The following is a 17,860-nucleotide window of genomic DNA, read 5'->3' as shown; positions in this document are numbered from 1 at the left end:
ATCTCAATTTTTCATTCCTTTAACCTTGATCTGACCCTTTAAAAGGTGAAAGGTAGTTCAAACTCCTATTCACAGAGATCTGGAGATTTCCTGAGTATAAACTTACTGGTTATGCCAAATTATACGGCCACAAATCATCAGTTTTCTCTAGAACTTCATCTTGGCCCAAAAACAAGGGCTCAGATGGGGGGAGGGGGAAAAAAATATAACATCTAATAATATAATTTATGCAGACTGTTTTGTGTCACAATATTTTGTCTTTATTAGCTACTGTGTGCTCCTTCTCTCCCTCTCTCTTCCTCACCCCCCACCCCCCTCAATAGGAAATTGGTGATTTAGGCTATCTTTCATATACAACGTCTCTTCTCTATTTAGGTAAAAAATACTAATAAAAATAAAGGAAAATATGCAAAAAAAAAAAAAAATCAGTCTTGCTTATAGCGTACTTAAAAAAGGAAGAATATGCTGTAAGTCCTAATGGAAAATGTCATTGTATAGTACAGATTTTTTTCTGAGTGCTGGTTTTGAGAGATCATTTACCGTGAAAGAACTAGTCACTTGGCAAATTTTCCGCTAGTAGTTTGGGTTGTATTTTGGTAAGTAATGCACAAGACATCTTCTCTTTGTGATCGCATAATTTTCCTTTGATGGTCATAACAACTACTTTCATGGGAAATGAGTAGTAAGAACATGGATTGATGTATTCTGAATTTTCTTTACTGCAATTAAACATCTGGAAGTAAGTAGAGTCATCATCATGTGACCAGACAGCTTTCTACACAATATCAGGAAATATTCTGTAGACTCTGTAAATGTCTGCTGCACTTATCTGGTGTCTATTTTTCATTTAAGGTAGTAAATTTAGTGGCCTGTATACATTGTCAGAGCTGACTTGACATCTGGCAGTACTTCTTCCTGATTACTATTAAATAATTATTATTGTCTTGGTGCTCTGAGTAAAATATATATTAGGCTTCATCATGACCTTGTAAGGTAGGGATTGTATAGAAAAGTCAGTGGCAGAAACATGGGTAAGAGCAAAAACTGTGTATAGATTTTAATGAGGAACTCAGTAGGGTGATGTCTAATTGCAAATAAGATGGTCTAATTTGTAGTTATTGATAATAGCTCAGTCTTCTATGTTTCATTTATATAAATACTTTGTATTGCAGAGAGAGTTTGGTGCCCCAGTGCTCTCTGTAAATAAGCTCTGCTGAAGTGAACATTTTGCTTTCAGACCTGTGTTATGCTTGTATTTAGCAAGATATTAAATACTCTTAAATACTCTTAAATACGTGAATAAGAAGAGTTGCTCTCTGGCAACAAGTAAGACAAATACTTCACAAGGTGTTTAAGAAAAACAAACTTGATTTTTCCCTCTCTTCCCCCCTTTTCTGTCTTCAGTCTCTGCTTTCTGATCATGTCCAGCTAAGATAATACATTATATGTCTAAGCTCTAGCAAGTAAGGCTGTCACATTGATGTTTAACTGACTTTGAAGCAGTGCAGCTGTAAAGGGGAAATGAATTCTGTTCTCTGTCAAAGCCTGTAAAAGAGTGTTTGTTTTAGCAGCTACTGAAGATGGAAGTGTTTATTCCATGACTACATTGGTTGTCAAAGCTGGACATATTTTCCTGTATTAATAATATTTGGAATTTCTCATTAGTTATAATTTCCTGTTGATTTCTTGAAAGGATATTGAGTTTCGGATCACTGTCCCAATCTTTTTAGCTTTTCTTTTCACATTTTAATTGAATCACGGACTTTCATTTGTGCGTATGTACATGTGAATATTATATGTGTATTATATAAAACTTTAAGAGTGGTCGCCAATGTCTGATGCTTTTCAGTCCAAAAAAGCAACAGAAGGTCAGCTCTTTCAGTTTGTCAGGTGATAGAATAAGGTACCTAATGAGTGTGAAACTCAACTCATTGCGGTCGTTTTCTTTTCTCTTATAATTTCTGCCACAGACTCTTGCTTCTGAAATACTGAACTCTCTCCTGATATGAAGAGGTTGACCAGTACCTGGAATGTATGATATTCTATATGGCTTATTTCAGAAGTAAAGTATCACATACACTTAACAAATCTTAGGCATTCAGTATAAACAAAATCTTCCTAAAGTGTGTCTAGTGCGTTGTGGCTGTAGAGAGAAGAAAAGGTGAAGTAATGGGGTTGGAGTATTTCTTTTTTTTAGTTTGGCTCTTTAAGATAGACCATCTAAAGCTAAAACTTAAGTATAAGGATTTGAAATTCGAAACAATAACCATACTAAGTACGCTTGTCACGATCTTGGCATAGTTAGCACAGAGAGCAAGTGGCGAGGGAAGCTGGATTTTGTGCTGGTGTTACTTACAATTGTATGTAACTTACTAATTACCTTTGCTATAAAATGGTTGGTAGAGAGCCAAAATACGGCTTCCCTTGTTCCCTAGAATCCTTGTTTTGAGAGGATTACACTTCCCAGGATTTTTACAAGAACTGCATGGATGCCAAAGTGTTTCCCAAGCTTCTCTGTGATGACTGGTGCATTGTAACAAGGAAGGATGACCAAAAATCATTGAGAAAGTGGATGAGAGATTAAAAAACAAAGTGTGAGAATAAAGGAATATGATAGCTGCGTATTATGCATCTTCCCTATCCTCCTTGCTTCAGTCTGGTTTCTGAAGGAAATGAAACTCGTGATAATGACTGAGACAAAACATGTTGATGTGCGTTTGTGTGGTTGCATGTGTGCTTGCCACTTCCTTCCTCTGCCCCTGGAGAAATTGTTCTTCTGCAGGTTGCAAGAAAATCCATGGTCAGGTAGATATTTAATGGCAGAAAGACTGTACCTGTTGACAACCCTTATTCAGGTGTCAGAAGGTCATTACGGGTGAGAACCATTATGGATGGGTGAGGGCACCAAGTCGGTCAAGTGCAGAGGTGTTGGTGTGCTTGTCTAACTCCATTTTTCTGTGCCTTACTTCTTTTGCTTCTCAACTGGAGGTTAAAACATCTTTTGATGCAGAGGAATTCTGAGGTTTAACACGTTTTTTAAAATTTTTAAAATCAGAAGATATTTTATACCACTGTTTTCCGTGTTTTAAAATCTGTTGTTAGAAGTCATGTATTGTGCGATCCTGATATAATATTCTGAGATACGTATGGATCGTTAAAATGTAGAATTCTCTTTAAAGAAAACATGAAAAGCGTTACATAAAATGAGAAATGAATATGTAGATTGCAAAAGATCATTTAATTATACTAAAAGTTATTTCTGATAGTTGTAGTTTGCATTTGTTTTATCTGTAGGCTAGCAATAACACTGTGTTAACATCCATTATTTTTTATAAGTCTCTGATTTTCAAGGTAGAGGCAGGAGGATAATATACAGTGCTGTATGGTGGTGGGGCACTGCAGGCCTTCATTTATCCTTTCCCTTTTCTAACATAATGATTTTGGCTGTCAGGGCTGCAAGTTGTTTGTTTCAGTCTCAGATAATCAATCTGATTAAGTATCTTGGCAGTATTTGATATTATACAGAAAGCATTTGAAATGGCAGAGATATTTCACTGAGCTACTGCTCATGTGTAAAGCTTCATTTTAATAGTCTTGGTGATAACAAAAGCTTACTGCAAAAAGACGAGGGATTATTTATTTATATATCTTTTAGTGCAAGTGATTGTAGATGTAAATCACTATGAGAACTTATGTGCCTAGTTCCTATCTGCATGAGTGAAAACAGGGAGATTTGTGTATAGTTTACTTCAAGTGTTACTTAATAAAAACATTGAGGAAAAAGTTCTCTGAACAGTAACGTGTTATGCACAAGTGCAACAGACTGGAGGTATTACTGTCCAGTTTCATGCTTATCAGAGTTTTCTACTAGGTAGAAGAAGCTTGTGGTTCAGGTCTGAAGCCCCTGATAAGTCCAGTGATACTTCAGGGAAACCTGAAAGTACATCATTATCTTACTTGCCCGAAGACTTTTCAGCATGATTGCAAACCAGCTTTAACTTAGGCTTATTTAATTCCCGAATGCAGTGGTTGGATGACTTTGCTTTAGTGTATCTTGCAAAATGATACCTAATAATTTATTTATTTTCTGTAATGAGGTTTTCCCAGAGAAGTCCGTCCCCTAGGAGCTTTGATGCTCTGACGGTTGTTTCAAGGAGTTTGTCAGCTCTGAGTCATCAAGTTCAGTGCCTGCTGCAGCATCTCTGCTAGCCAGTGGTCTTCGTTTCATCCCTTTCTTCTTACCTGCCCATTCTCACTGCAGAGTCAGTGTGAGAGAGGCTACAACTTTTTAACTTCATGATACCAAGTAGGAATTGCTTTATAAAGGGAAGAAAGAACCAAAAACAAAACCAAAAAAATTAAACCGTCATTAAACTTGCTTTCTAGTGGAAAACTAATGTCATTCACCTTCCTCAGCAGGCCCACTGTGCCACTTTACTTTTAGTGCTATGTGAATGAATGTAAGCCTGATTTAGCTTCCTGACTACGGCAGAAAAAATTCAGGCATGCTTTTTAAGGAATGGTTATTTAAAAGTAATGTGTTTTTGTTGCAGCATGATTATATATTTAACAGGAAACTAGGCTGCAGTCTGTATGAGTAACTCTTTACGACTCCTGGAATCCCTTGGTTTCCAGGAGTTGATGACTGTAATGCTATATAAAATCTTGAGGTATGTATGTAGCATCATCTCAGTCAATTTTTTGTCCCATAGTATTACTGCTCAATTATTTCACCATTTTTAATAAAATCAAAAACTATTAATACAATGGTTTCATTTTCCTTCTAATTCTTTGTCGTTGGTCTTGGCAGACTGTAGGAGGACCATAATGGGACCATATCCTGAGTTTTTTTCCATTTTTACTGTTTCATATGCACAACTGTAAAGTGTATCTCAAACTTGTGTTCTATGTGGAAGAAGCCTTTGGCTTATTAAATTAGTGTAACATACCAAAATAATTGGGGGAGAGGGGTAAAATTGATTATTAGGAAGATTAATTTTTTTCTTAAAAGGCTTTTTTATTGACAAAGGTAAGTATGTAATGGATGGTGTTGCTCAACCCTATTCCATTTGCTGCCTAGAAACAGTATTTACCTACTATTACTGTATAAAGGATTGTGTATGTAATTGCTTAGAATTCCATATAACTTTTCCAAAAAGGTTTGTGTGGGGAGGAAATAGTTTGGGACCTGTCTTGCAAATACTTCCTTTTGAGAATCAAGTGTTAATATTTATCTAAGGACCATGAGCCCTGTTCAGTTGGTTTAGTAGCAATGCAGATATTTTTCTTACAGCTGCATGTATTTTTTGTTTGTTCTTTAAAATACTAAGAATTTTGCTGTCAGCATGCCTTTTACCATCATATATTATCATGATTTGACAGCTGACAAAACAAGCATGCAAAGGCTGACATTTGTGCCAGATGTCTTTCATTATATATTTTTATAGGCTTAATTTTTCATGTGTGTGCTTTATATTGTCAGCTTTAATATTTTTTTGCAGATGAAGCTTAATTGTCTTTCTTTTATGCACATTTATACTTTAGTAGATTAAATTTTTACCACAAAATATAATTTAAATTGTTGTGCAGGAAGTAAAAGCTTATAGAAGATGACCTAAAAAGGTCTGACCATTCTTCAGGCTTTATAGTAAAAGGAGTTAAAAGCATCTTATTCTGATAGAGATGGTTTTGAACACCTGAGGAGCTTACTGCTATATTTTTCATTTCATTGCCTTATTCTGGTGGCCTTTAAGAACTTTTGTGATGCTGCTTTAAGGAGCAGACAGAATCCTGTCTATCCATAATCAAGTGTATAATTTAAATTTTTGCAGAGACTTAGCTAGTTTCTGATGATACGCATTATTTTATGGCAGCCTCTAAATCCTTGACAAACAAGTAAGGTAATACTGAAGCTTGAGTTCTCTCTGGGTTTGGCCCTTGTGCCATTTGGTTTCCTATCGCATCTGGGAAGCATCTCCCAAGGAGTAACTAAACATAACAGGTTCCTTCGATGGTCTCTTAACTCCTGGTATGCATTCACACCAGCTGTCAACCCCTTTTCGTAAGCGTAGCTGAGGACATGGGAGTGATGGTAAGAAAACTTTAACCTGTGTCAGAAGTTAAGCGGGGTAGGGCAAAGCCAGATTTTTATTTTACTTTTCCCCCGAACAGTGAGATATCTGATATGTGCTTGTTATCTATGAGGATGAGAGTAAAGTTTCAGAATTTTTTCACAGACTGTGTGGATGAAAGGTACAGAAATAATGAATAGCCAGTCTTATGGCATTTTCCTGTGTTGATAAGGACCTGGATTGCAAAGTTGCCAACTTGTCTGATTCAAGTCAGGAATTTAAACATCTGTAGTAAGGACTAGGACAGTTAAATGGGTTATCTTTGGGTGTTGTTCTAGTGTTCAATCAAAAATTCATTCTGAATCTTTTCTAGCAAGATTCTTAAAGACAGAATATTCTTGCAAAGGAACTGGTTTTGCTTGGTTAGTGTATTCTGAATGTTGTATTTTGGAAAATCTGCTTGCTGTTAATCTGGAACTGTGTTATGCAGCTGCAAAAGTGCCCCCCCCCCCTTCTCCCTGCTCTGTTATGGTGGGAAAATATGGGGAATGCAACAGAAGCAACAGAAACTGAATACCATAGTTTTTGCTCTAACATGTTTATGGCTTTCTCACAAATAAGACTGTGTTCATAGAGTCACAGAATTGTTTGGATTGGAAAAGACCTTAAAGATCCTCTAGTTCCTACCCCTGCCATGGGCAGGGACACCTCCCACCAGACCAGGCTGCCCAAAGCCCCATCCAGCCTGGCCTTGAACACCTCCAGGGATGGGGCATCCACAGCTTCTCTGGACAACCTGTGCCAGTGCCTCATCACTCTCTGAGTGAAAAATTTCTGCCTTGCACCTAATCTAAATCTACCTTTTTTAGTTTAAAGCCATTCCCCCTTGTCCTATCACTACACCCCCTGACACAGTCCCTCCCCAGCTTTCCTGTAGGCACTGGAAGGCTGCTGTGAGGTCTCCCCAGAGCCTTCTCTTCTCCAGGCTGAACAACCCCAACTCCCTCAGCCTGTCTTCATAGGAGAGGTGCTCCAACCCTCTGATCTAACTCAGAGGTCCATGTTCTTCTTGTGCTGTGGGCACCAGAGCTGAATGCAGCCCTCCACGTAGGGTATCACAAGAGCAGAGGAGGAGAAGAGAGAGTCCCTTGACCTGCTGGCCACACTTCTTTTGATGCAGCCCAGGACGTGGTTGGCTTTCTGGTCTGCAAGCACACATTGCTGGCTCATGTTGAGCTTCTCATCTACCAAGACCCTCAAGGTTCTTCTCCTTAGAGCTGCTCTACAACCATTGTTCACCCAGCCTGTGTTTATGCTTGGGAGTCCCCCAGATGCACGACCTTGCACTTGGCCTTTTTGAACTTCATGAGGTTCACACAGGCCCACCTCTCAAGCCTGTCCAGGTCCCTCTGGATGGCATCTCTTCCCTCCAGTGTGTTGACAGCACCGATTACAGAGAAAACAAAATGGTAGAAAAAAAGACTGGTGGTTACAGCAACAAGATAGTGTGGGAATCCACTATAAATTGCTCAGCATGCTGGAACAAAACTTCGTGGGTATTTTTAAAACAATAAATATAATTGTTGAGTCATTTATGTATTTCCTTTTACATAATGTACCACCCCCACACATATACTTGTTTTTGCTCCACTGTACTTCACAAGATTCTGTGTTTGTGTGTAACATAGTTGCTGTAATCCTATCCTCCTGTCTCTCAGCTTCTCCCTGAAGAGCTTTCAAATAATGGCTTGAAATGTTAGCACTTTTTCAAAAATATTCATCCTCAGTTTTCAAATGAGCACCAATTTGAATTGCGCTTCAGATACTTCTCATTTTTGTGCATTTAAGAAACCAAATGGAGTGTGCTCATCCTTTGTTTTCCCTTTGGTAACAGAAACTATCAAAAAGAATAGGACCTAATTTCTCTCATATTTACAAATTTGGTAATACAAGGTGCATACCTCTTATCATTCAGATTTTTAGTTTTATTAAAATTCTTCTCTCGCTTCCCTTTACCAAATGCAGAATTGATGTTAATCCTAAAAAATACCTTAGTCATGGAACTAAGTGAAAGAAAAATATGGATGTGAAAGGGCAACAAAATGAGAAATTTGAACTGCAAAAGCCTTTTAAAAACTTCACATATTTGTTTATTCTACTCAAGTGACAAATCTTTGGCAAAGATGCTGTTATGGCTTTTTAGTTGTAAATATATTAATATGTACATCTGACTGCAAATACAATAGTAGATATTTTTATAACTATCCTTTAAGAACATTTTATATTAAAATATTAGTCTCAAAGAAGGGCATAAATATCTCTTTCACAGTGTACATCATTAATAGCTAGAAAATTCTAAAGTAAGATATACTCTTATTTTTCATGGGCAAATACATTCTAAGGATTCTGCTCCCAGATTCACAAATCAAGACGTAAATTGGTGACCTTAAGACCTTAAGTAGTCATAAAGTTCCATGCTTGTGGTAGTATAGACAAACATCTATGAAATTAAGTATAATCATGAGAATTGTTTGTCCTTCCTGTATATCTCAGGATATGGTTAATAGAACAAGTAAAAGTCCAGTCCTCTCTTGACTTAAGTAAATAAATAGTCATAAACTCTGGCAGAAGCGGAAAGATTGGACTTCTGCATTCAGTGCTATTCTACAAATTAAATGAGTGTTTAGCTGTCTCCCAAGTGTAATGTACAAATGGATGTTACTAAAATATGCATCACTATTACTAGGCAAGAGTTGTTACTCCAAAGATTTTTTTAAAAAATAATTTTACTTTTCACTGAAATGTATTTTATTCCTCCCCTCTTCATTTTGTTTTCATGTCCATTTTCTATCTACTGGTGTTACGTCATTTGCACACTTAGTTTTTAATGCTCTTGTGAAAGTATCACTCTATTACTTCCAGCTGAGTAAGTACTCAGTTGCACCTCATAAGCTTTCCAAGTCACGTCTTACAGCAGTGACAACCCTGTTAGGAAAACTGAGTTTTTAAAGCCCAGTTCTTGTTCTTGAACACAATGTTAGCGATGTTTGGAGTTGATTGTGGGCCTATCGATGAATGATAGTGCAGTAATTTCAATTATTCCATTCAATGGTGATGTAGATGTTGATCGGTTTTCAGATACCAATCCAGTTTCTTAATACAGCAGTTGGCCACATGTACTAGCTTGCCCCATTAGAGAACAGCCTTCAGAGAAAACGAGTCCTGAAAGAATTGGTCTGGAGTTTAGACGCTTCCTATGTAACTGGAAAGTAAAGAAGAAATGGGTGGGCAATTCCAAAGGCAATGATGAATTATCACTGGCCTACAACCATGAAAAGCCAATAAAACATCAAGCTTATATAAGGCAAGGTAGAAGACTTATTTCCTCAAACATGTGTTATGAAATTTGTCTTGTACTTAAACTTTTAAACAAAGTTCTTGGGTCATTCAAGTGTTCTCAATAGTGAAAAAAATGTTGGAAGTATATGCAAGACAGTTTTTATTCCAGTGCCAGCTCTACAATTCAACATTAATGTCAACAACTTTTGTCACCAGGAATGCAATATAACCAATAACAGAGGAAAATCTGTCCAACCATCCGGGGATGATTCCTCTGCTGTTGTAAATTAGCTGGAATTTTTGTGAAAAGCTTTCCACATCATGAATGCTTTGGAGAGTATCAGCACAGGCTTCAGCTGGCTTTAATTTGCTTTACTCAGCTGTATATTATGTCCATGCTTGCTCCTAAAAGTTGTGCGCAAATAATTACTTGTCATCCTACAAATAGTGCAACAGAACTTTGTAAGCAAAGCCAGCCTTGGATGGGCTGGGCACAAAGGGAGAGCTATACAAATATTTTTTCGTGCATGTAGTTTTCTTTGAAGTTACTTTTTGCTGTGTTGTTGTTGTTGTTGTTGTGCTATCCTCCTTTGGCTCTGTAACTTCACAAGACTACCATACATACATAAGGTTAAATCCTCATGGTAAACTATTAGTACTCATAAATCCATTTATTTTCATACATGCTAACATTTTCTGCTGAATTATGGATGTTTAGATTAGTTACCTTGCTTTAGCCAAACATTTTTGTCTGATACAGCCAATTTAATGATATATAGGGAAGGTATGTTTAATTTAAGATCCAAGGACACTTGTGAAGGGCCTGTGTGTGTGTGTGCTCGAACGCAGAATTAAAAAAAAAAAAAATTTGACATGTTTAACAACAAAAATGTGTTTTAATGGATTTCTTCAATACTGTGGTACACGTAAGCTTTATGTTTTCTGTTCTACTTTGTTCTTAACTAGCTTTTTGTTGTATGTTTTAGTTTGGCTCCTATGAAATAGGAGAGTCATATTTCTGATGTACAGCATGTTGGAACAGGTTTTACTGCATCTCCTTTCTTTCCATTTGCTGTATGTGGTATGTGCAAATTTGAGAATTATCTACCTTCTCGTGATGATTAGAACATTTAATTCCTTTGCAGGGTAAAAGAGCTACTTATGTAAATCAATACAAATTTACCTGTTTTCAGTTTAAACTATAGTTACTTTTTTTTTTTTTGATGGATATAACCTGTTTATTTTCATTCTTGAGTAGAAGTCAGTGACACTGAGAGGGAAAGAGCTCAGCCAAACCAGATGTATATTTAAACTGATGGGTGGGTAGTACCTGCTCAGAAGTACTTCTGAGCTATACTACTTTCTTTCTTTTCATATTAAAACGGTGTTCAAAGCTACAGTCTCGAATGCTCACTGTTTTATTTTATTTTTTGAAACCTTCACGTTTAGGAGGGTACAAGGTGGTGGACTGTACAAATAACTTCCACGTGTGATCAAGCTGCTAGTTTCTGTTTTGTGTTTTTATTATTATATTTTACTATTATTATTTCCTAAGTTACTATTATTTTCGTATTTTTTTGGCAGAAACTATTAATGAGTAAGGGTTCTAGAGGTGAGAGCTCAGGTGCTCCTTTTGCAGCTGAATTATGTTTTTTTTAACTGCTTTGTGTGAATTAGGTATAGAGAGTATTTTCTTTAATTATAAATTGTAGGTGTATTATTTTTTGTTTATAAATGTTGATGATTTGATCAAATCTACTGGCATATGTCTTTTTTAAAACCATTTTTTATGAAATAAAATTTATAGGATTTTTTTATGGTATGAAAACGTACTGTTGGGGAGAGGAGGGAGGGAACAACTTATCAGCCAATCAAGACTTTTCATTCCTGTTGAGATTAATAAGGAAGCTAGAAAAAGTAATAAATTCCAAGAGCACCTTCAATATATATGCAAGAGCTTTTTAGGGCTGATTTTTGTAAAGTAATCTGTGATTTTTATATTCTGAATGACTGCAAGGTGAAATATTCCTGAAATTTGTTTGTGTAGCTCGTCCTTCATGTTGCTTATACATGTGTTTCCTAAAAAGTCTCATTAGCTGTACTAAGATAAGCCAGGAAGAAAAATCTGATAATGATCTGTAACTACTTCAATTTTCTTTGTGGAATTAGCTGTTTAGAGAACTCAAAAGCATGTTTTATACTGTGATTTCACAGGAGCCACAAAATCATACCACCTTATTAGAAAGAATATTAAATCAGACTGCTGTAGCAGCTGGTCCAGTTGTCCAGGTTTCTGATGTGTCTCATGGTATCTCATTTTGTGTGAGCTTTTTATTTATTTTTGCTTACTGATTTATGTCCCCCCCCCCCCTTTCCTTTTAGAGACGTGTTCTCTGCTGTACTAATACAAGCACTAGAGAAATGCTTTCTGTTTTGAAATAGTGTTACACTTTTTTTAATTCTTTACTACAAAGGTTCCTGAAAATGGATGTAGCAATGGTTTGTTAATTTAGAAACTTTCAGGCTCTACTTCATACATTTCTGCACAAAACTTTACAACACTTGTGGAAAACAAACTGTGCATCAGTAAATAGCTTTTTTTTTTTTTTTTTTTTTTTTAATTTAATAAACCAGGGAAGTGCTTGTTTTTCTGCACCACTATGAAACTGAATGCTGTCTGTATAACAATTCTGTGCTTAGTTCCCGAGGTCATGTTGCTTGTGCAAAGATATTGATCTCGAGCGTTGAGATTTAGCAATGTGCCAGTTGCCACTGTGTACATTCCAGGCTTTGCCACAAGTTTGATATGTTGCCCTAGAAGAGGGCTCATTCGCCAGGAGGCTGTTCTCCAATTTTGGATTTTTCCGAATGTTGTGAAGCATGATTTAAGTTTTGTAGGAATGCTCAGCCTGTAATCTTGGACATCTATATTTCATCTATGTTGTATTAATATTTTAACACACAAGATGAACCTGAATGTTTCCAGCTGTTATTTGAAATCCTAGTTTACACGGACACTTGCTTCAAGAACTGAAATTAATTGTATTTGTGTAACAAATTAAATCACTATACCACCATTACATATTTTTTTTTTTTTTTTTTTACCAATAGTATAAATTAATAGGAGTGTAAATTTATGTAGAAAAATCCCACTTTGGAAGAATGTACGAAAAAACAAATCCATCCTTTAGCAATCATCATTTTTGTTAAATATGATAAGGTAAAGGGATTGCTGACATACCGTTTCACTATATTTTGGAGTAGGGAAATCCTGTTCTGCCTTTATGAATTCTGCACAAATCCTATGACTTTTCTTCCTGGATTATCTTTTAAATCTTTTTTTGTTGCACGGAAGGGATGCACTGGCTTTGCACTTGCCGTGGTTATAGGAAACGCAGGAAAAAATGGTGGGCATAGTAAAGTGTATTCTGTTGTTAACAAAACTGAAAACACAGACAGACATCTAGCTTCCAAGCTATAGATGGTGTTTGTAGGTCGTATGTGTTACTTGGGGAAGGTGTGCTGGCAGTGGCAGAGTACACAGACCAGCATTCCACAGAACTTGTGACTTTGTACCCTGGAAGTGTTTGGCAACCTGCAGAGATTGTTACAGCAAACATTTTAAGCAAGTTTGAAAAAGTTGCTATTACAGAAAGAAAATAATCTTTTAACCTAAAATAAACACATTTTCAAACTTGATAGGAAAAAGAGTAAGAACACTTTTTTGTGTGTGTGTTTTTGTTTCAGGGTAGACTGGACATACATGGGTTTTGCCTCTGTCTTGGTATAATTATTCATCATGTTGGTCATACAGGGCAATGGGCAGCACAGCCACAGCATTTTATATGTAATAAAACTACACAGATGATATGCATGTTATGAAGAACAGAAAAGGTGAGCCTAAATACAAACAACTTAGAAAAGAAAACCAGATTTTCACAGTATGAGGTAAATCTTACTATTCTGGACAGAACACCATCTGAAACATATGTATGTACCCAGTTTTTGTCAATCGTATGGGTGTATCTTGTCAAGATGTGTTGGCTTTTTATCAGACAGAATGAAAGTCAATAGGTACTAGGAGGACTGACTAGAAGCTCAGTTTTAGACTAATAAATTATTGCCAGGATATAGTTACTATGAAACCATAGTAAGTTCAACAACAAAAAACAATAGTTAAGTTGTTAGTGATTGGAAATCTAAGCCCATTGGGGGTGGGTAAGATTATATGAATGGTATGCTCTTCTGATAGCCCCTGAAAGTATCTTTGCAACAAGCTTGACTTAATGTCTGAGACTATACATCCTGGCTGGGGCTGCACATAGGGCTGCAAGCAGGGCATTTTTAGGACTACCTCAGTAGTCCTAAGGTGATCAATGTACCCCTTCATCATAGAATGGCTTGGATTGGAAGCAACCTTAAAGATTCCCTCATTGCAACCCCCTGCCATCGGCAGGGCCACCTCCCACAAGACCAGGCTGCCTAAAGCCCCATCCAGCCTGGCTTGAACACCTTGAACACCTCCAGGGATGGGGTATCCACAGCTTCTCTGGGCAACCTGTGCCAGTGTCTCATCACTCTCTGAAGAATTTCTTCCTAACATCTACTCTAAATCTTCTCTCTTTTAGCTTAAAACCATTACCTCTTGTCCTATCATTATCCACCCATGTAAAAAAGTTTCCCTCTTTTGTATAAGCACCCTTTTAAGTATTGAGAAGCTGCAATAAGGTCACCCCAGAGCCTTCGAGCCTTCTCTTCTCCAGGCTGGAAAACCCCAACTCTCTCAGCCTGTTTTCATAGAGAGGTGCTCCAGTCCTCTCATCATCTCAAATTCGTTGGTGAAGAGGAGGTGTGACTGATTTCTAGTAACCTTTGGTCTTCTTGAAAAGTTTGGTTCTTTAGTAAGAAAGGGATTTCAGTTGACATCATGCCAGAGCTGGAGTTCCTGAAGATGACCAGCCAACTGGACGAGTTGGTTTTGTACAAGCTGTTTGGCCAGAAGGAGCAGCCCTCTTCTCTGTGTTGCACACTGCTCAAAACTTGTTAGCAGAAAAGACTTAGGATTCTCACCACTTTAGCCATTGGTAGATTTTCAGTGTGAAATTGTAGTGGAGAATGATGAATTTTGGGTATTCTTGTTTTACTGCTTCTGTAGTTGGACAATGTAACATGGTGTGATTCAGAAGATTTACGTGTTCCCTAGAGTATAGGTCCATGCCACATCCAAATGAGCATTATGTCTACCTTGGAAGGCTAGTGTGCAAGGTGAGCATAAAAATACATGGTGCAGTATAGATTTGGGTTGCTTCTGAATTTCAGCAATGGACAACAATTACCAATGTGCTTTTGGTCTGGTTCAAGCTAAGGGATAAATTCCTGCTTGGGTTCTGTGTGTGTCACTTGGTAAATAAAGGCCAGCCCATTTCGGACAAATTGCTTGCTTCACATTCTCACTTCAGTGTAGTTGTCTGAGGAATGAAGAAATACTTTTGATTTGTTTATCTATGGTAGTAAGTTCTGGTATAGAATTCCAGTGAGTTGTTGGAACTATAATTTTAAATGCTGATAGAATATTTTTCCTAAAGAGGTATTTAAACAAAGCGTTTTCTGGGTGATGATGTTCTTTTATTTGGCTTAGAAACCCAATTAATGAGAGGGCTTTTAGGTATTGAAAAACCCTGTGTTTTCAAACCCAAGTGTGAAAAGGGCTTATATAAATGAATAGTATGAGAAGTGTGAGCCATTCAGACTACAAATAAGTAACATGGCTCAAAAAACATCCCCTTTGCTAAAATTGTTTGGATATGTTTGAAAACACTATTAAATAATTACTAGTTTTGAGAGTGATACCATTTCTGTAGAAATCTTTAACAGATATTGAAACAAGTATGAAAGAAAAAGCTAACCGTTTGATTTTTTTTTTTTTAAATATATATATATACGTACATATATATAACTTAAAATGACCCAGGGGTTTCCAGACTGAAGGATAAGAGCTACTCCATTGCTAAAAACAATCTATTCAAGACCACCATGTGCTTCTAATAGAGACTTACAGGGAAAATATTGTAAATAGGACCATGTGCCAACCATGGCCTTTTGGACCACCATTTGGAAACTGCTGCCTTTTAATATTTATTTATTAGTCTATCATATAACTCTTTTGGCCACAGCAGGAACACACATTTTAAGTGTTAGAGCTATAAAAATCATAATGCTAACTGTCATGATTTTCTTCTTAGATAAATCTTCCGCTATTATTACATTTTCTTTTTTTTTTCCATATTTGATCTGCTGTGTTGGAAAACTTATTACACTTGAGTGCATGTGGAATCATTTTAAAATGATAATAAATACATTTCTACATATTAACTTTTCATGGGCCCTGATACTCAGAACAGTGATTAAATACACGTGCTTTTTTTTTTAGAAAACATTTACATAGTATTTAACACAGTATCATATGCTTTGTTAAATAGATGCATTGGTGTATTTCCTGAGTTGGAAATTAATCTTGCTAAAAATTTGTTCTTGAATCATTCTTCATGAAAAGTGAGCAAGTCCAGCTTTTGTAACTGATTTTTATGGATATATCAGCTTAGATATTAGAGAAGTACAGTCACAAACACTAACTGAAAAGAAAATGTTAATATTGTAAAATTTATTCTCGTGTTCAGGCTGAAAAGTGGTTGAATGAAACTTGAGCTGATTTTAGGTTTTGTTGATGGTTTCTTACGTGTACTTATTTTAAGATTATAAATACTTGAAAATAGCAGCAATGAATAAAAAGATATTTTTGGCCTAACTGCAGTGCTGTTCCTGTAACATTAACAGACCTCTTGAATCTCATGGCTTTTGGTTTTGATTTTTGTTGGAGGCAATTTCTTGTTATGTAATGATTTCGTCATGTTTGCATTGCACTGAAACCTTGCACGCAGGGTGTGCGCCCAGGCTGCTCGCTGGTGGTGTGCACACAGGATACCGGCACCATGCCGAGCTGGTGTGTGCTTTGTTTTCCTATGAAGGTATAGCAGATGAAGCAGCATCAGCTGTCTTAGTCACGGAGAGCCATACTCTCCTCATCACCCTGAAGGCAGTGAGGAGTCATTTTGCTAGGTAAGTTCTAGTTAAGCTCTTTGGTTTTTAACATAAGATATAAATCAATGGGCTTTTTTATTTCAGTTTGTTTCTTGGTACCCAGGTCTGTGTCTGATGGCAATCAGTAGGTACTCTGGCCTGAGAATGCCCCGAGGTACAGTTTGCCCTGCAGACTCCCCTTTCCTCGCATACCACTGTCTTATGAGCTGCCCGCAGTCTGTCTGTCTTGCTGTGCCAAGCCAGTGCTAGGCTGCCGAGTGCCTGGGGTTGTGTGTGTGCTCTCTGGCTGCACCCGATTTCTTATCGTCAGCATGGAGAGCAGGCCTTGTCTTGTGGGCGGCTTTGGGGCAGTCCAAAAGTAGTGGTGTAGTTACAACCGACGTGTTTGGTCTTTGAGATGCCTCTTGCTGTATGACAGTCAATTGGATAGTCTGTTTTCTACTATTCCAGCTCTCCTAAACTCTTGACAGAGACTTTGTGGTAAGTCTGATGCTTTCTGAGAAGTTTGTGATATCTGCCTAAAAATACTCTTTGTGGAGAGTTTACGAGGAGTTGGTGTGACTCTGAGACGCTGTCTCAGTAGCAGACTCCTTCTTTGAAGTAGGCTCTGTCACGTGCTGCAAGAGGCAGCCCTGGGAGACAGGAGCTCTGATTGAAAGAATCTACGTGCTATGAAGAAATGCTCTGACCCACTTCATCCATCTGCCTGGGCTGGTGGTTACTCTGTCTCCCTGAAGCATGAAAGATCAAAGATTTCCAGGTGTGGCACAGCATTATTTGCTTTAGCAGAGCTGGCTAAACAGGGGGGATAAGAGATTTCATGAGGATTTCTCTAAGCAGGCACACCTTTTGTGTCGAAATTACGTCACTTCTGTGAGGTTGTTGAAGCTGGAGGATTACATACCTTGGAGCCAGTACTGCATCCTTCATCTTTGCTGAGTGAATCAGTGTGACTGTTTCTGTGATGTTAATGTTGGTGTATTGGTACTTTGTGGTAAAGACGTCATTTTCTTCTACCAAGGCTGCTTCTTGTCCAATGCACATCTGAAATCTTCTACTGAGGTAGCTTTATTCTTCCTGTATCTCACCAATTTATAGTTAAAATAAAAAAAGTGGATTTTTCCTCCTAGACTTCTTCACTTAGGCATCCTTTGAAGAAATCTGCTTGTCAAAGATTATTTACTTTGAGAAGTCTACTCTGCTTTCCTCTGTTATTACATAAGAAGTGTTGATGGAGCACAGGACTGAACTGGTTTGCCTCACAGAACAGTCAGCTGTTCTAGGCTTATTGATTTTTCTTTGGATAGAACTGAACAGACTCCTTTGAAAAGTCTAGGCAGACTCCAGCATCT

General features: G+C 37.3%; 1 protein-coding gene across 2 annotated transcripts in view; it reads left to right on the top strand.

Annotated features, from left to right (window-relative positions):
* The window catches only part of NCOA2 (nuclear receptor coactivator 2), a 196,991-nt gene that overhangs the window by 21,464 nt on the left and 157,667 nt on the right, over positions 1-17,860 (top strand). The gene's annotated exons all lie outside the window — the stretch shown is intronic.

The sequence above is a fragment of the Oxyura jamaicensis genome, chromosome 2 (genome assembly GCF_011077185.1).
Source record: "Oxyura jamaicensis isolate SHBP4307 breed ruddy duck chromosome 2, BPBGC_Ojam_1.0, whole genome shotgun sequence".
Lineage (NCBI taxonomy): Eukaryota > Metazoa > Chordata > Aves > Anseriformes > Anatidae > Oxyura > Oxyura jamaicensis.
The sequence above is the reverse complement of the archived record's forward strand: the minus strand, read 5'-3'. Positions and strand labels throughout refer to the sequence as shown.